The sequence below is a fragment of the Hyperoodon ampullatus genome (genome assembly GCF_949752795.1).
Source record: "Hyperoodon ampullatus genome assembly, chromosome: 2".
In the NCBI taxonomy this organism is placed as follows: Eukaryota; Metazoa; Chordata; class Mammalia; order Artiodactyla; family Ziphiidae; genus Hyperoodon; species Hyperoodon ampullatus.
The window spans coordinates 138,502,434-138,517,945 of record NC_136915.1 but is presented as its reverse complement, the minus strand read 5'-3'; the positions used below and the strand labels follow the sequence as shown (position 1 = coordinate 138,517,945).

The following is a 15,512-nucleotide window of genomic DNA, read 5'->3' as shown; positions in this document are numbered from 1 at the left end:
CACATCGTTCATTTCAGATAATATAACTTTTAAGTTCAGGATACAACTGGACAAAAGAAAAGAAAAAAAAGTAACCAACACAACATTTGCAGTAATAACACAGTAACAGCTATCATCCTTCCCTGAGGAATTCAGCCTACTTTATGGACACAATTTAGTACAAACTCATAAGAAAGCTAACAAAGCCTAAAACCACTTCACAATAGTGTAGAGAGGTAAAGGTCAAAACTTATTACTGCCAGGCCCAGCAGACAATGGCACCTACTGGAAAGAGCACAGGACAGGAAAACCTGGAAGCCTGTGTTCCAGTTTCGGTTATTCCTGTAAGCATTGGTATGATCTGAGTGAACTCAGCCTGCCCTGCTTTTTCCGTTTATAAAAACCTACATCATCCTCTCATTAGAATGAAATGCCACATCTGAAAACTTTCAGATCTCTTTAGGAAAGAAACAAAACTCATGTTTCTAACCAAAATGGAATAATTCAGTCAATGGAGACATAATAAAAATCTGCCATAAAGCAACTCTTTACTTGAAATCTATCTTTTGTGGTGTATTTATATGGGTAAGGAGTGTAAGGATATCATAAGTAGAGTTACCAATTATTCCAGAAATCAAGCTCATTGAGTTCACATTCCAACTTTGACCTTGACCCAGGCTTACAGAGATGTAACATGTGCCAATATCTCATATCCACCATACATGGGAGAAATAAGGTATGCAGACACATCTTCTTCTAAGTATCCCATATGTAGTAGTTTTAATACAAGGTCTCAGATTCGTTGCCATTCTTCACATCCAGATGTGGGCATTTTCCCTTGAATTTGGGCAGGCTTTCCATGGCTTCAAACAATAGAGCAGGGGTCAGTAAATTATGGCTGGTGGGCCAAATCTAGGCCTCTACCGGCTTTTATAAATGAAGCTTTATTGGAACACAGCCACGTTCCTTAGTATATGTATTGTTTGTGTCTGTTTTCACATCACAGCAGCGGAGCTAAGTAGTTGCAAAAGAGACTGTATGGCGTGTAAAGCCTAAAATATTGACCGTCTCACACTTTATGGAAAAAGGTCTCCAACGCCTGCAATAGTATAAAGTGATGCTATGTAACATCTAAGACTAGGTCATAAAAGGTCATGCAGCTTTGGCATGATTCTCCTGGAATGCTTCAACCCTGAACGCTCATTCTTGGGATACTCTATCTTGAATCCTAACGACCACGTTATGAGAAGTCCAAGCCACATGGGCAGCCATCTATAGGCACTCCAGGCAACAGTCCTTGTTGGGCGCAGTGTTCAAGTCATCCCATCTCAAGGGCCAGACATGTGAATTAAAATGATCTAGATGATTGCAGCCCCAGCCATTTGAATCCTCATGAGCTGAGGTTTCAGACATCAGTCACAGAGTAGAGACAAGCCATCTCCTCTGCGTACTGTTTGAATTGCTGACCCACAGAATCTGGGCACATATTAAAATTTTTGTTTATTTCACCACTAAGTTTGGACTTCTTTATTATGTAGCAATAGATAACTACAGCACTGTGTCTGTACACAGGAGATCTACATTTCACACAGCACATACTTTTAGATGTGAATGTTGACTGCTCAATTTCTAAGAAGAATGTATACACACATATAGGTACAAAATATTTATGTATAGGTAAATATTAGACCTATATAAACTAATCTATATTATCTATAAAATGAGGGGCCCTTGATAATGGCTAACATTTCTTTTCGGTATTTATTGTGTTCCAAGAACTGATAAATTCTTGCATTGTGTGAATTTTCTCTTTTAACCCTCATAGCATCTCGCTGAGAGAAGTAATGTTATCTCTATATTATAGATGAGAAAAGTGAGGCAAAAACAGATAACATGCTCAAGAGTACTCAACAAGTAAATTTTAGAGTCAAGATTGGAACCCAAGTTCTCAAGGTTTAGATCCCTTACTCTTAGTCACCAAGCTATATACTGAGTAAGGAGATGAAAGCTGAAGCCATTACCTCATGCTCAAGAAGTTAGACAGAAACTTAGCAGGCATGGTTGAAAGAAAACAGGACTTGGAGTCGTAAGTCCAGAGCCTGAGTTATGAAATGAATTCTCCTCTCATCTAGATATAGGTTTGTTTTTAGAAAATGAAAAAGATCACTGCATATTTTGATGGTTAATTTCTGTACTTAATGATGACAAAAGAATGGAATTTTACCAGGGAGCTATTTTGCAATGACATAACTTATTGATTCAAAATCAAACCTTTATTATAAATTCTTGATTCAAAATCAAATCTTTATTAAGTCTCCGTTGCATCAGAAGTCTTTCCCATTCTTCATTTCTTTTAAAACCCTTTCCTGTCTACTCCTGGCCAAAGCTTGAAGCCTAATTTAACATTTGGAAATAAAATAATGAAATAGTCATAACACAGCAATTCCAATGCCTACTGAAATGGAAGCTCTAAATAATTTTTCAGATAATTTAGGAAATTAAAAATATTTACATCATAGATGCAAAGAGAGAAGTTACTTGTGTCATAAAATAAATGGTGAGACAAAAAGTTTCTGGTCAAGTAGATTTGTTTAAATATGAACACTAATTTGAGCTCTATCCCGGTGCTAAAACCCAGTGACAGGTTGCGTACAGTTTCTAAAGGGATAGTTCAGTGCATTGGGTCAAATTCATGCCATAAAATCTGGTATTATTAGTAGTACTAGAAGACAGAGTGTGACTGTCTTCTTTGGGACATAGATAAAGACCCCAAGTTAGACAATATCAAGCACAAGTTATGTAGAATAAGATATTATCTCAGTCTTTGGAACATGTCATCCAGGATTGAACAAGAGGTAGATTTATTATGAAGTACATGAAGCCAGAGACAGTAAGCAATGAGTGGTAGTTGGTTAAAATAGACAGGTTTTAGAAGTAGAGGCAGGGATGTAGAAAACAAACTTAGGGTTACCAGGGGATTGTGGTGGGGAGGCTAAATTGGGAGATTGGGGCTGAAATATACACACTGCTATACATAAAATAGATAACTAATAAGAACCTGCTCTTCTTATTAGCACAGGGAACTCCACTCAATACTCTGTAACGGGCTATTTGGAAATGACTCTAAAAAAATAAAAGTGGATATATGTATATGTATAACGGATTCACTTTGCTGTACACGTGAAATTAACACAACACTGTAAATCAACTATATTCCAATAAAATTTTTTTAAAAATAGGTTTTAAGAACCATAGTCAGGGAGCAGTGTGGATTGGAAAGACCTGGCAAGAAATATTTCTGCATCCTCAGACAATGCTCCCCAAGCTGGCTATTGCAAGGGGGAGCATTTAAGAGATCTTTGACCTAAGGAGGACATGAGATTAACAATCAACCCCAATGTGCATGAATTATTCTCCTCTGTGTTATCAGAAATCAGATGGCATCCTAGAGCAAGGGTCAGCAGATCTTTTCTGTAAAGGGTCAGATAGTAAATATTTTGGATTTTGTGTACCATACCTCTCCGTTGCAACTGCCTATCTGCTGCTGTAGCACAGAAACAGCCATGCACCATACGTTAATGAATGGGTGCAGCTGTGTTCAAGCAAAATGTTATGTACAAAACCAGGAGTCAAGCGAGATCTGATCAGTGGGCCAGAGTTTGCGGACCCCAGTTCTGGGTCAGTGTTCACAGCTGAATGAGTCATGAGGCCTTAAGTTCCAGTTCTCATTGTACTACTTTCTACCTGGGTGAACTTGGGTTCATCCTTTTATTTATATGGGCCACTATATTAGTCAAGCTTCTCCAGAAAAACAGAACCAACAGCATGTGTATACAATGTGCCCATATATATTGATAGATATAGATCTAGATATCAATATTGATACCTAGATCTATATCCATATCTATATAAAGATAGAGAAAGAGAGAGAGATAATTTAAACAATTGGTTCACACAATAATAGAGGCTTGGTCAATTCAAAATCTGCAGGTTAGGCTGTCTAGAGACTCTAGGAAGAGTTGCAGTTCAATTTCTGTAAGTCTTCTGGCAGAATTCCTTTTTGCGACAGGGAGGTCCGTCTTTGTTTTATTAAGAGCTGCAACTGATTGGATGAGGCGCACCCATACTATGGAGGATAATCTGCTTTACTCAAAGTCCAACACCAATGTAAATATGAATTTCATCCAAAAACACCATCACAGAGACTACCCTGGTGGCGCAGTGGTTAAGAATCCGCCTGCAAATGCAGGGGACACAGGTTTGAGCCCTGGTCTGGGAAGATCCCATGTGCCGTGGAGCAAATAAGCCCGTGCACCACAGCTACTGAGCCCGTGCACCTAGAGCCCATGCTCTGCAACAAGAGAAGCCACCGCAATGAGAAGCCTGCACACCACAACAAAGAGTAGCCCTCGCTTGCTGCAAATAGAGAAAGCCCATGTGTGACAACGAAGACCCAATGCAGCCAAAAATATAAATAAATAAATAAATAAATAAGTAAAAATTGTAAAAAACACGAAAACACCATCACAGAAATATCCAGAATAATATCTGACCAAATAACTGGGCATGGTGGCCCAGACAAATTGACATAGAAAATTAACCACCTAAGCCATAGTTTTTTCATCTTTTACTGAGAAATTTGACTTATCTGAACTATTTTGATAACTAGAAGATACCTTCTAGAGGTAACACCCTCAGGTTTTTACATGGTAGGCAGCAGAGGGAAAGAGCCCATTTGTCCAGTCAGATGACACCTAAAGGATAAAATTCTGTCTTCTCTTTCCAACCCACAAGGATGAATGCCAAAAATACATCACTTATATCTGCTTTAGCTAACATAGGATAGGTCTGGAACAGACCTATGCTCCCAGTAGGCCTCATGAAATGCTACTTCATTAAGGGGAGACTTTACTTGCTAAGATTAGAAGCAAAGGAGGGTGGTGGATGAAACACTGCCCAAGGATATACGTTCATGCAAGGAAGCAGGAGAGAGAATGGGTATCCGAAGATGTGCGCTCTAAGCCAACACTAATTCCACAGCATCAGGTTATAATTCAGGGAGCACAACTGCTGTGGGTTTTTTCCCCCTCTTTTTTCCCCCAAAGAGGGACAAATCAAGCATACTGACAAAGGAAGAGCATTAGTCACCACAGATAAATTCCTTTTTAGAGGTGATCTCGCAAATAATTTGGCTCAGTGTAGACTATGATTTGATTCCAAAAACCATAAGCTAGAGCATTTCATTCCAGGTCCCTTCTCAAATATCCATGATAGGTAGAAATTTGGCATCAGTAGTTCTTGAAATCTCCCCAGGTGATTATAATATGCAACCAGGGCTGAGAATCTGGAGATGTAGAGAGAATTTAAATTGAACTTTAGTTAAACAGTAAAACAAGCTCTGACTCTACTGGCTGGAGCTAGAAAAGGGATAGGCATTTATTGGGATGAGAAGATAAAGAAAACCAGGGAGTAAATCAAATGCTTTACACCTGTGCTTAGCTAATTGTTACTCAGATAATTCAGACAATCTTACAGCCCCTGAACCCTGAAATTCCTTAGTTCTGTTTAAAAAAAGTAACTCTTCAAGTAACTGAACTCTGAGAATCATGTAAATCATAAAGAAAAAGAAGAAATCTTATTTTTTGAATTAGTTGAATTCATATATACTGTTTCACTTTCATGATATTAACTAGTCAGCTTTCTTTCCATTTTATGTTTGAGGAAAGTAAGGCTTTAAAAATCTCAGTAATTTTCTCAAGGTCACTTGTTAAGGGTGTGGTAGGCAGCATAATGGCTCCTAAAAATGCCCTCACCCTAATCCCTAGAACCTATTAATATGTTACCTTACATGGTGAAGGGGACTTTGCAGATATGACTGAAGTTATAGACCTTGAGATAGAAAGATTATCCTGGATTACCTCATGGAACAAATCTAATTGCATGAGTCCTTAAAAGTAGAAAACCATTCCCAACTGTAGAAAGAGAAAGAGAGAGAGATGTTCTAATAGAAGCAGAATCAGAGAGATGCAACATTTTGGGTTCTGTAGGTGGAGAAAGGGGTCTCTGAGTCAAGGACTACAAGTGACCGCTGGAAGTGGATAAAGTTCAGGGAACAGAAACACCCCTAAGAGCCTCCAGAAAAGAATGTAGCTCTGCCAACACTTTCTTTTTCTTTTTTAACCATCTATATTGGAGTATAGCTGATTTACAATGGTGTGTTAGTTTCTGCTTCATAACAAAGTGAATCAGCTATACATATACATATATCCCCATAGCTCTTCCCTCTTGCATCTCCCTACCACCCTCCATTCCCGATCGCACCCCTGTAGGTGGACACAAAGCACAGAGCTGATCTCCCTGTGCTTTGCGGCTGCTTCCCACTAGCTATCTATTTTACATTTGGTAGTGTATATATGTCCATGCCACTCTCTCACTTCATCCCAGATTACCCTTCCCCCCCCCTGTGTCCACAAGTCCACTCTCTATGGCTGCGTCTTTATTCCTGCCCTGCCCCCTAGGTTCTTCATAACCATTTTTTCTTTTTTTTAGATTCCATATATATGTGTTAGCATACGGTATTTGTTTTTCTCTTTCTGACTTACTTCACTCTGTATGACAGTCTCTAGGTCAATTCACCTCACTACAAATAACTCAATTTCATTTCTTTTTATGGCTAAGTAATATTCCATTGTATATATGTGCCACATCTTTATCCATTCATCTGTCGATCCTGCCAACACTTTTACTTTACTCAATTGAGACCAATATCAGGCTTGTAAGGTAATAAATTTACATTGTTTTGAGTCACTATATTTGTGGTAATTTGTATGAAAGCAATAAAAAACTATTACAGGGGTCCTACAGGAGCCAGGCTATATATTTATACGTAAGTATTTCTGAAATGAATTTAACCTTGTGATTGACAGCAGCAGCAGCTTCCAAGGGATCCCACCACACACCTGAGGCAAAAGCAGCCTAATACAAAGCAGTGACAGCAGCAGGTCACTGCCCCACACTTGGGGTAGAGGGGGACTTGATCTACTGTAGCAGCAGCATAGCCTGAATGGGAACCCATCCTCCTGTGGCACTAGTCCCATCAACATTAGTCTAATCTGCTAGCACCTGCTGCGCCAACAGGCCCAACATATACAAACCCTCCAACTCAGCAGCATTAAGTGAGCCAGACTCAGTGTTTCCTGAAACTCATATCCAATGGCACTGGAAAGCCCAGATATCACCTAATGTTATGAAAACATTAAAAAAAAACAATAACAGAAGACTGGGAACTTCAGAAAGAAACGGGGAACAATGGAATGGGTGAAAACAAATGGGGTAAATATAAGAGACTATCATTAGCCTCATGAGTTTCTTAAATACTATCTGATGGTCAAAGCAAATATTATGACACCATCTGATGTGGTTCTCAATGTAGAGAAAGGAAATACTACAGAAAATCATACTTTAAAACTGGGGAATATTAAGAGACTAAATGGAAGTAAAATTTTGGAACTTCACTTGAAGTAATAAAACACTGATTCCAGTAGGCTATGGTAAGTTACATATGTATACTGTGATGCCAAAAGCAACCACTAAGAAAACTATACAAACAGTATACACAAATGATTATAAATAAATTAAATTAAAATGGACTTATTAAAAAATGTTTAAGTAACCCACCAGGCAAAATAAGAGAAACACAGGATTGAAAAATTAAGGTAAAAGACAAAACAAAAAATAAAATGGTAGACCTAATCTTTAACAGCAATAATTACATTAACTGTAAATGATCTAAATAACCAAGTCAAAGACAGAGATTGGAAGAGCAGATTAAAAATTCACAAGCATGATCCAACTATATACTGTCTATAAGAAGTTTACTTTAAACATCATGATATAGGTAGTTCAAAGTAAAAGGAAGATAATGATATATCATGTGAACGTTAATCAGAAAAAGCAGGAATGGCTATATTAATAGCAGATAAAGTAGACTTCAGAGCAAAGGAAATTATTAGGGGCAAACAGGGTCATTACATAAAGATAACAGGAATAATCCACCTAGATGACCTAATGATACTAAACGTGTGTGCACCAAACAACAGAACTTCAAAATACATGAAGCAAACACTGAAAAAAGTAGTAAAAGGAGAAAATTTTAAATCCACAATTATTATTTGAGACTTCAGCACAGCAATTTATAGAACTACCAGAGAGAAAAATCAGCAAGAATATGGAAGAAATGAAAACATCATCAATCAATAGGATATAACTGACATTTAAAGAACACACTCAGTAACAGCAGAATACATATTCAAGTGTCCATGGAATATTCACTCATATACTATATACTGGGCAATAAAAAGAACCTTAGCAGATTTAAATTGTAATGTGCCTAAGTGTTGGATGCTAAGGCTCAGAGGTTTTCTTATTTCTTTCATTTATATATTCATAAAAAATTAGCAGATTTAAAAGAATTAAAATCATAGAGTATGTTCTCTAGCCATAATGGAATCAGACTAGAAATCAATAACGGAAAGACAACAGGAAACTCTTCAGTCACGTGAAAACTAAACATCACAATTCCAAATAACTCATGGGTAAAAAAGACAGCATCAAGGAAATATTTTTTAATGCATAGAATAAAAGAAAATGGAGATATAACAGATCAAAGTTTGCAGAATGAAGTGAAAGCAATGCTGAAAGGGAAGTTTATAGCACTAAATTGGGAAAGAAAGTATTTCAAAGCAATAATCTAATTTTCTATATTACAACAGTAAAAAAGGAAGAGGAAAAAAACACTAAACAAGCAGAAAGAAGGAAATAATAAAGATGAAATAGAAATCCATGAAACTGAAAACAGGAAAATAGGGGGGAAAAATCAATGAAACAAAAGGCTGGTTCTTGGAAATAAACAATCTAATCAATAAAGATCTAGCAAGACTGATAAAGATGAAAAGATGGATGGCACAAATCACAGATATCAGAAATGCAACCAGGGATACCATGACATATCCTGCAGGGTAATATGGGACAAGTTGTTATGAGCAAGTCTACACTATAAATTCAAAAATGTAGGTGAAATGGGCCAATGCTTCTACACTCAAAACTACCAAAACTCAGCCAAGATGAAATAGATAATCTCAATTTTCCTGTAACCATTAGAAACACTGGTTTTTCATTTAAAAACTCCCAAAAGGAATATTCAGGCTTAGATGTTTCACTTTTACCCAAGACATAAAGAATTAACACCAATTTTACATGATTTGATAAGAAAGAGAAGTAGAAGGAACAGTTCCTAATTAAATTTATGAAGCCAGTATTACCTTGATACCAAAACCGGACAGGGATAGTATAGAAAGAAGAAAACTACAGACCAATATTTTTTATGAAATTGGCTGTAAAAAATCCTCTGCCAAATATTAGCAAATTAAATCCAGAAATATATAAAAAGAATAATATAGCATGACCATGCGGCATTTATTCTAGTTATGCGAAGTTGGTTAAATATTTGAAAATCAAACAATGTTATCCACCATATCCAATAGATTAAAGGGAAAAGTCATGTGATCCTATCCAATAAGGCAGAGAAAGCACTTGACAAAATCCAATCCCATTCGTGATTGTAAAAAAAGAAGAAAAAAGAACTCCAAGCGAACTAGGAATAGAAAAGGAACATACTGAAACTCATAAGGATGATCTACAAACAACCTATACCGAGATTATATTTAACTGTGAAAGACTGAATGCTTTCTCTGTAAGATCAGAAACAAGGCACGGATATCTGCTCTCACCACTTTTATTAAATATATTACTGGAGGTTCTAGTAAGAAAATAAAGCAAAAATAAATAAATACATAAATTTAAAAGTTAAATTTTTAAAAAGTTCATTTAAAAGATAAAAGGACTATTCCTACTACGTTGAATAGGAAGGAATATATCCTACTGAATGTTGAATAGTAATATATCCTATTATATTGCCTAAGGAAAAGTAAAACTGTCTGTGTCTGAAGGCGAGATGATAATCTAAATGGAGAAAATACCAAGGAATCCACAAAAAGCTTGAGAAATAATATTAGTTTGTAAATGTTTTAGAGTACAAGATCAACACAATTTTATCACATTATATATTAATAACAAATGTGTAGAAGCTTAAATTAAAATATGTGATGCCATTTACAACTGACCTAAATACATACTTAAATACAAGCCCAATAAGACATTTATAGGACCTCTATACTGAAAATTACAAAATGCTGATGAAGAAAAAATTTAAAGTCCCAAACAAATAAGGAGACATACCTTGTTCATGGATTAGAAAACACAACATAATAAAGATGTCAATTCTCCCCAAGTTAAGAGGCTTAACACAATTACTCTTAAAATGCCCTCAAGGTTTTTGCGGATATAGACAAGCTTTTTCTAAGATTTATATGGTAAGAAGAGGCTGAAGAATAGCTAAAACAATTTGTAAAGGAAGATTAAAATGGGAGGAATTAATCCACCCAATTTCAAGACTTCCCAGTAATTTTGGAGGGTAGATACATAGATCAATGGAATGGAATAGAGAACCCAGAAATAGACTGACATAAATACATTTAACCTGTTTTTGACAGCAGTGCAAAAGCTATCAAGGAAGAATAGACATTTCAAAAATGGTACTGAAACAGTTGGACATCCCTCGACAAAAACAAACAAAAAATGAACCTTAACCTAAACCTCCACACCTTACACAAAAATTAAATCAAAGTGGATCATAATCTTAAATGTAAAAGCAGGACATTTTTAGAAAAAGAAATAGGAGAAAATCTTTGGCATCTAGAAGTAGGTGAATAATTCTTAGACTTGACACCGAAAGTATGATCAATAAAAGCAAAAACTGATCAATTGGATCTCATCAAAATGAGTTAAAAATGCTTCATAGAAGATCCTTTTAAGTGGATGAAAACTCAAATTACACAGTGGGAAAACATATTTGAAAATCCCATATGAGACAGATGACTTGTATCTATAATATACAAAGAACTCTCCAAACAACTTAAAAAAATCCAACTAGAAAATAGGCAGAAGACAGGAACAGACATTTCATGGAAGAGAATATACACATGGCAAAGAAGCACATGAAAAGATGCTCAACATCATTAGCATTAGGGAAATGCAAATTAAGACCATAATGAGATATCAGAGAATAACTAAAATTATAGTGACAACATCAAATGCTGGCGAGTACGTAGAAAAGTTATATCACGTCACTGGTGGGAAAATAAAATGGTTTAGCCACTCTGAGAAACAGCTTGACAGTCTCTTTTAATCCTAAAAGTAGATTCACTCCACAACGCAGTACTTGTACTCTTGAGCATTTATCCAAAAGAAACAAAAACTTAATTAAGTTCCCACAGAAACTTACACATAAATGTTCATAGCAGTTTTATTTATAATAGCCAAAAACTGGTAACTACCCAAATGTCTTTCAATGGATGAATGTTGAAACAAATTGTGATAAAATCTTATGATAGAATACTACGGAGCAACGAAAAGGAACAAATTATTAATATATGCAAAAATTAAAATGAACTTCAAGGGAATGATGCCGAAGAAAAAATTTTTAGAAGCCAATCTCTGAAGATTAAGTAATTCATGATTATGTTTACGTATTATTCTTAAAATAACAAAACTGTGGAGATGGAGAACAGATTAGAAGTTGCCAAGGGTTAGAGATGGGGGTAGAAGGTACAGTGGGGAAACTTTGTGAGGTTTTTGTGGTCCCAGTACAAATAATACAGCACTCTTGGTTTTAATCCCTAAAGATTTTTAAAAACAATTCCTAATAAGAGGTGTCCAGATATTTAGCAATGGCAGCAGAATACAGGTATAGCTCCCCAACATGACAACTTCAAAAGAGATTGTACTAATTCAATGCATATGTTAATTTTAAAAAGGCCAGTCACAGTACTTAAATGGTATATATCTTAATGATATTATTCTAAGTGTCTAGCTATACCAGATGGACTAGCAGGATTTTCTGTACATTCAATCTTATTTAAGACAGTAAATCTTATAATAAGAGAGTTAAAAAAAGAAAAAGAAAAAACAACAAACCTCAACTACAGTTGGATATTCTCATAGGAAGATGAGGTGAAAAAAGTAGCAGTGGTTCAAAAGCTTAAGCAGTGGCACCTAAATTTGGCTGCATATTAGAATCATCTGAAGCACTTTTTAAAAACCCTCACACTGACTGTTGGTCATCCTAGACCAATAAAATAACTTTAAATCTCCTCAGACGATGCCAGTGTCTAGCCAGAACTGAGAACCAGCGGACTAAGCAGAAGGGGATGTTTCTACAAAGATTTCTTAACAATAAGTCCTTTCACCCAATCAGATTTACCTTCCCACAAAGGGGTAAAGAAGGCTAGATGTTGTCCATACTTGCTTAGCTTTAATTAGCACTTGTGACTTGCCCAAATCCTAGATCATGTTTCCCCTAAATTTCATGTTATTCCCTAAGTTTTTCAAATCCAGGACTAAGGGTTTTGCCAGGATGAGATTTTAAGTGTTCACACAGGGGAAGACCCTGGCAAACCAGGACAGCGGTCACTCTACATTGAAATGTAAAGCATCCTAAATAACCCTGCCACTGCTCCCAGATACTAGTCTGTGCCAACCAGTGGAGAAAAGGCATTCTCCATTACTACCACGGCAAATGCTGCTGTACTTGCCTTGGCTAGTCCCTATCTTTTCCAGGCGTCACTCCCCTTCACCTGCTGGTGGACGCTTTGGCCAGCTGACAATGCAGATATTTTCAAACTTTAAGGTGAATAAAAATCATATGGAGGGCCTGTTATAACAGAGATCACTGAGCCCCACTAGAGTTGCTGATTCCATAGGGCTGGGATAGGGCCCTAAAACTTGAATATCTGACACATTATCAGGGGACGCTGGTAAAGCTGGTCAGCTTGTTACCGAATGCAGGTTCGTGTGTCTGAAGCACAGTGAGGCCAAACAAACCTAAAGGTTGGAGTCTGGAGAAGAGAAAGGTTTATTGCAGGATCGAGCAAGGAGAGGGGTGGTCTATGTTCCCAAACCCCTGAAATCTCCAAAGGATTTCAGCAAAGCATTTTTAAAGGCCAGGTGAGGGAGGGACATCCCAGGGCATGTGATCAGCTCGTGCACAATCCTCTGATTGGCTGATGTTGAGGCCACAAGGCAGGTAACATTATCCATCCTTAGGTGCCAGAAGGTCTGGGGGCTACGTGCTCATGATCATCAAGGAGTTCATTTCTTCCATTGGGTGGTGGTTTTTAGCATCTGAAAACTCAAGAAATATGCCTGAGATACTATTATCTGAGTACTTCAGAGAGAAACTACAATAGAGGATATGGGGGATGGGTCTGTCCTAGGAAGGCCCCATAGGGTACTGCTTGGTTACAAGGTGACCATACTTTGAGAACCACTGCTCTAGTGGCTTGGAATGTTAAGAAAGTAATGGAAGAATCCCTTCCCAGACCTAGATTCTAGTATCACCAGCTATTTTGGTGGGAGGAAGGGTAAGTTTTGTCCTTGCTTGGACTTCTTGTTCATTTATATCAAAGCCTATTTGAGGCAGTGCGTTCGGCAGTCCTGCAGATCTGTCTTTTGCTTCAACAGTGTTTGGAATGAACAGACCCAGGGACGCTCCTTGCTCCAGCCCCCGACCACCCTCCAACCTTTCTTCCTTTCGCAACCTTTGGAATCAGACACTCAGCTATCCTCAGCCTCCAGGACAGGCCAACACCATTTTTTGAGCTTAGCTCCTTATCACTGATCAACCACGAGTTCCCAGGTTCGTCAGAATTATTCCACCGAGGTGGAGGCCGCCGTCCACCGCCTGTTCAACATGCATCTGTGGACACTAACCTCTCTCTGAGCATCTATTTCGACAGCAACAATGGGACTCTGGACAGTATGGGCCACATTTTTTGCCAACTGGCTGAGGAGAAGTGTGAGGGCGCCCAGCGCCTCTTGAAAATGCAAAACCAGTGCTGCGGCCGCGCCCTCTTCCAGGATGCGCGGAAGCCTTCTCAGGATGAGTGGGGTAAAACCCAGGATGCTGTGGAAGCCGCCATTCTTAGGGAGAAGAATCGGAACCAGGCAGTATCGGATCTGCGAACCCTGGGTCCTGCTCGTGCAGATTCCCTGCTCTGTGACTTCCTGGAGAGCCGCTTCCTGGAGGAGCAGGTGAAACTCATCCAGAAGATGGGTGACCACCTGACCAACCTCCGCAGGCTGGCTGGTCCGCAGGCTGTGCTGGGCGAGTATCTCTTTGAAAGGCTCACCCTCGAGCCAAACAGGAGTCTCTGAAGTCCAGCCGCGTCTGAGGAGACCCTCTGGCGTCAGAGCTTTTGCCTGAAGCCCCGCTCTGCAGCCACTAGGCAGCTTTGTAACCGCCCTGGAGCCCTCTCCCAAGCCTTGGACCAGATGGAAACAATAACGCTTTTTGCAGAAGGAAAAAAAAAGCCTATTTGAAATACAAACAGAATAAAGCAAAAAAAAAAGAGAAATATATACATATATTCACGTTCTTTTAACATATGAATTGCCCCACTTTATCTGTGTGAAATAAGTTTGTTCCCATTATTGGGCTGGTTCTCAAGCTTTGCTCCTCGTTTGAATTACCTAAAGAGCCTTGAAGAAAAACATTGGTGTCTGGGTCCCAGCCCCAGAGATTTTGATTCAGTAGGTCTAGGGAGGAGCCTGGGCACGGAGAGGTCTCAGAGTTCCCCAGGTGATTCTAATGTGCAGCAACTTTGTGAACCACCTCTTGGCTTCAATGCAGCTAGTCATCAGATATTAAATCTAAGACACATGGACTACTAGTGCGTGAGCTCTGTCGCTAGGTGTATTCCATTTTCTTCCTCCTGGAAGATTCGTGCCAGGGAAAATGATTGATAGTTGTGTTACTTCTCTGAAATGGATGGAAATTTCCAATTAGCGTGAACAGGGGAGGGTGAATGGGTGAATGCAATAAGATGTATCATTTACGTATTGCCCTATGTGTATGGCTAGAAGCTTTTGCAACTGAGGTCTGCCCTACTTTTCATCCTAATGGTAATGCTTGTCCTCCTAATGCAGCTGTAAACTTTATAAGCTCATAGGTAGACAGCATCACAAAATATTTACCCCTCCCCACTGGCCCACTCTCAAGCTTCACTCCCCTTCCCCAATACACAAATGTACATCAATGCGCTTGAGACCAATATCAACATACTGACCTTCAATTCTTCTACTTTGCAGCTTCCCACTTATCAGGAGATATTAGCATTTAGCGCAAGGACAAATGCTCGCCTCTTGAGGAGTAATGTAGACAAAGCCTCCAAGAGACAAATAGCCCTCAGGGAGGGGGAAAAAGTCTTTCAAAAAGGTTGATGCCCAGAGGAGGCATTTTCAGTCTTCTCAGCTTAGAGGTCAAATATCCAAAATTAAAAAGAGTAAAAAAAGAAGAAGAAAGCAAGGAAGAAAAGAAGGAAACAATTTTCTTATCTCATAGTAATAAGGCAGTTTTC

General features: G+C 38.2%; 1 pseudogene across 1 annotated transcript; it reads left to right on the top strand.

The window, feature by feature from the left end:
• Positions 1-2,003: 2,003 nt before the first annotated feature.
• On the top strand, positions 2,004-14,310 carry LOC307065625 (ferritin light chain-like; annotated as a pseudogene). Its single transcript has 2 exons — positions 2,004-2,065; positions 13,786-14,310. The product of its transcript is annotated as a ferritin light chain-like (transcript).
• The last annotated feature ends 1,202 nt before the right edge of the window (positions 14,311-15,512 follow it).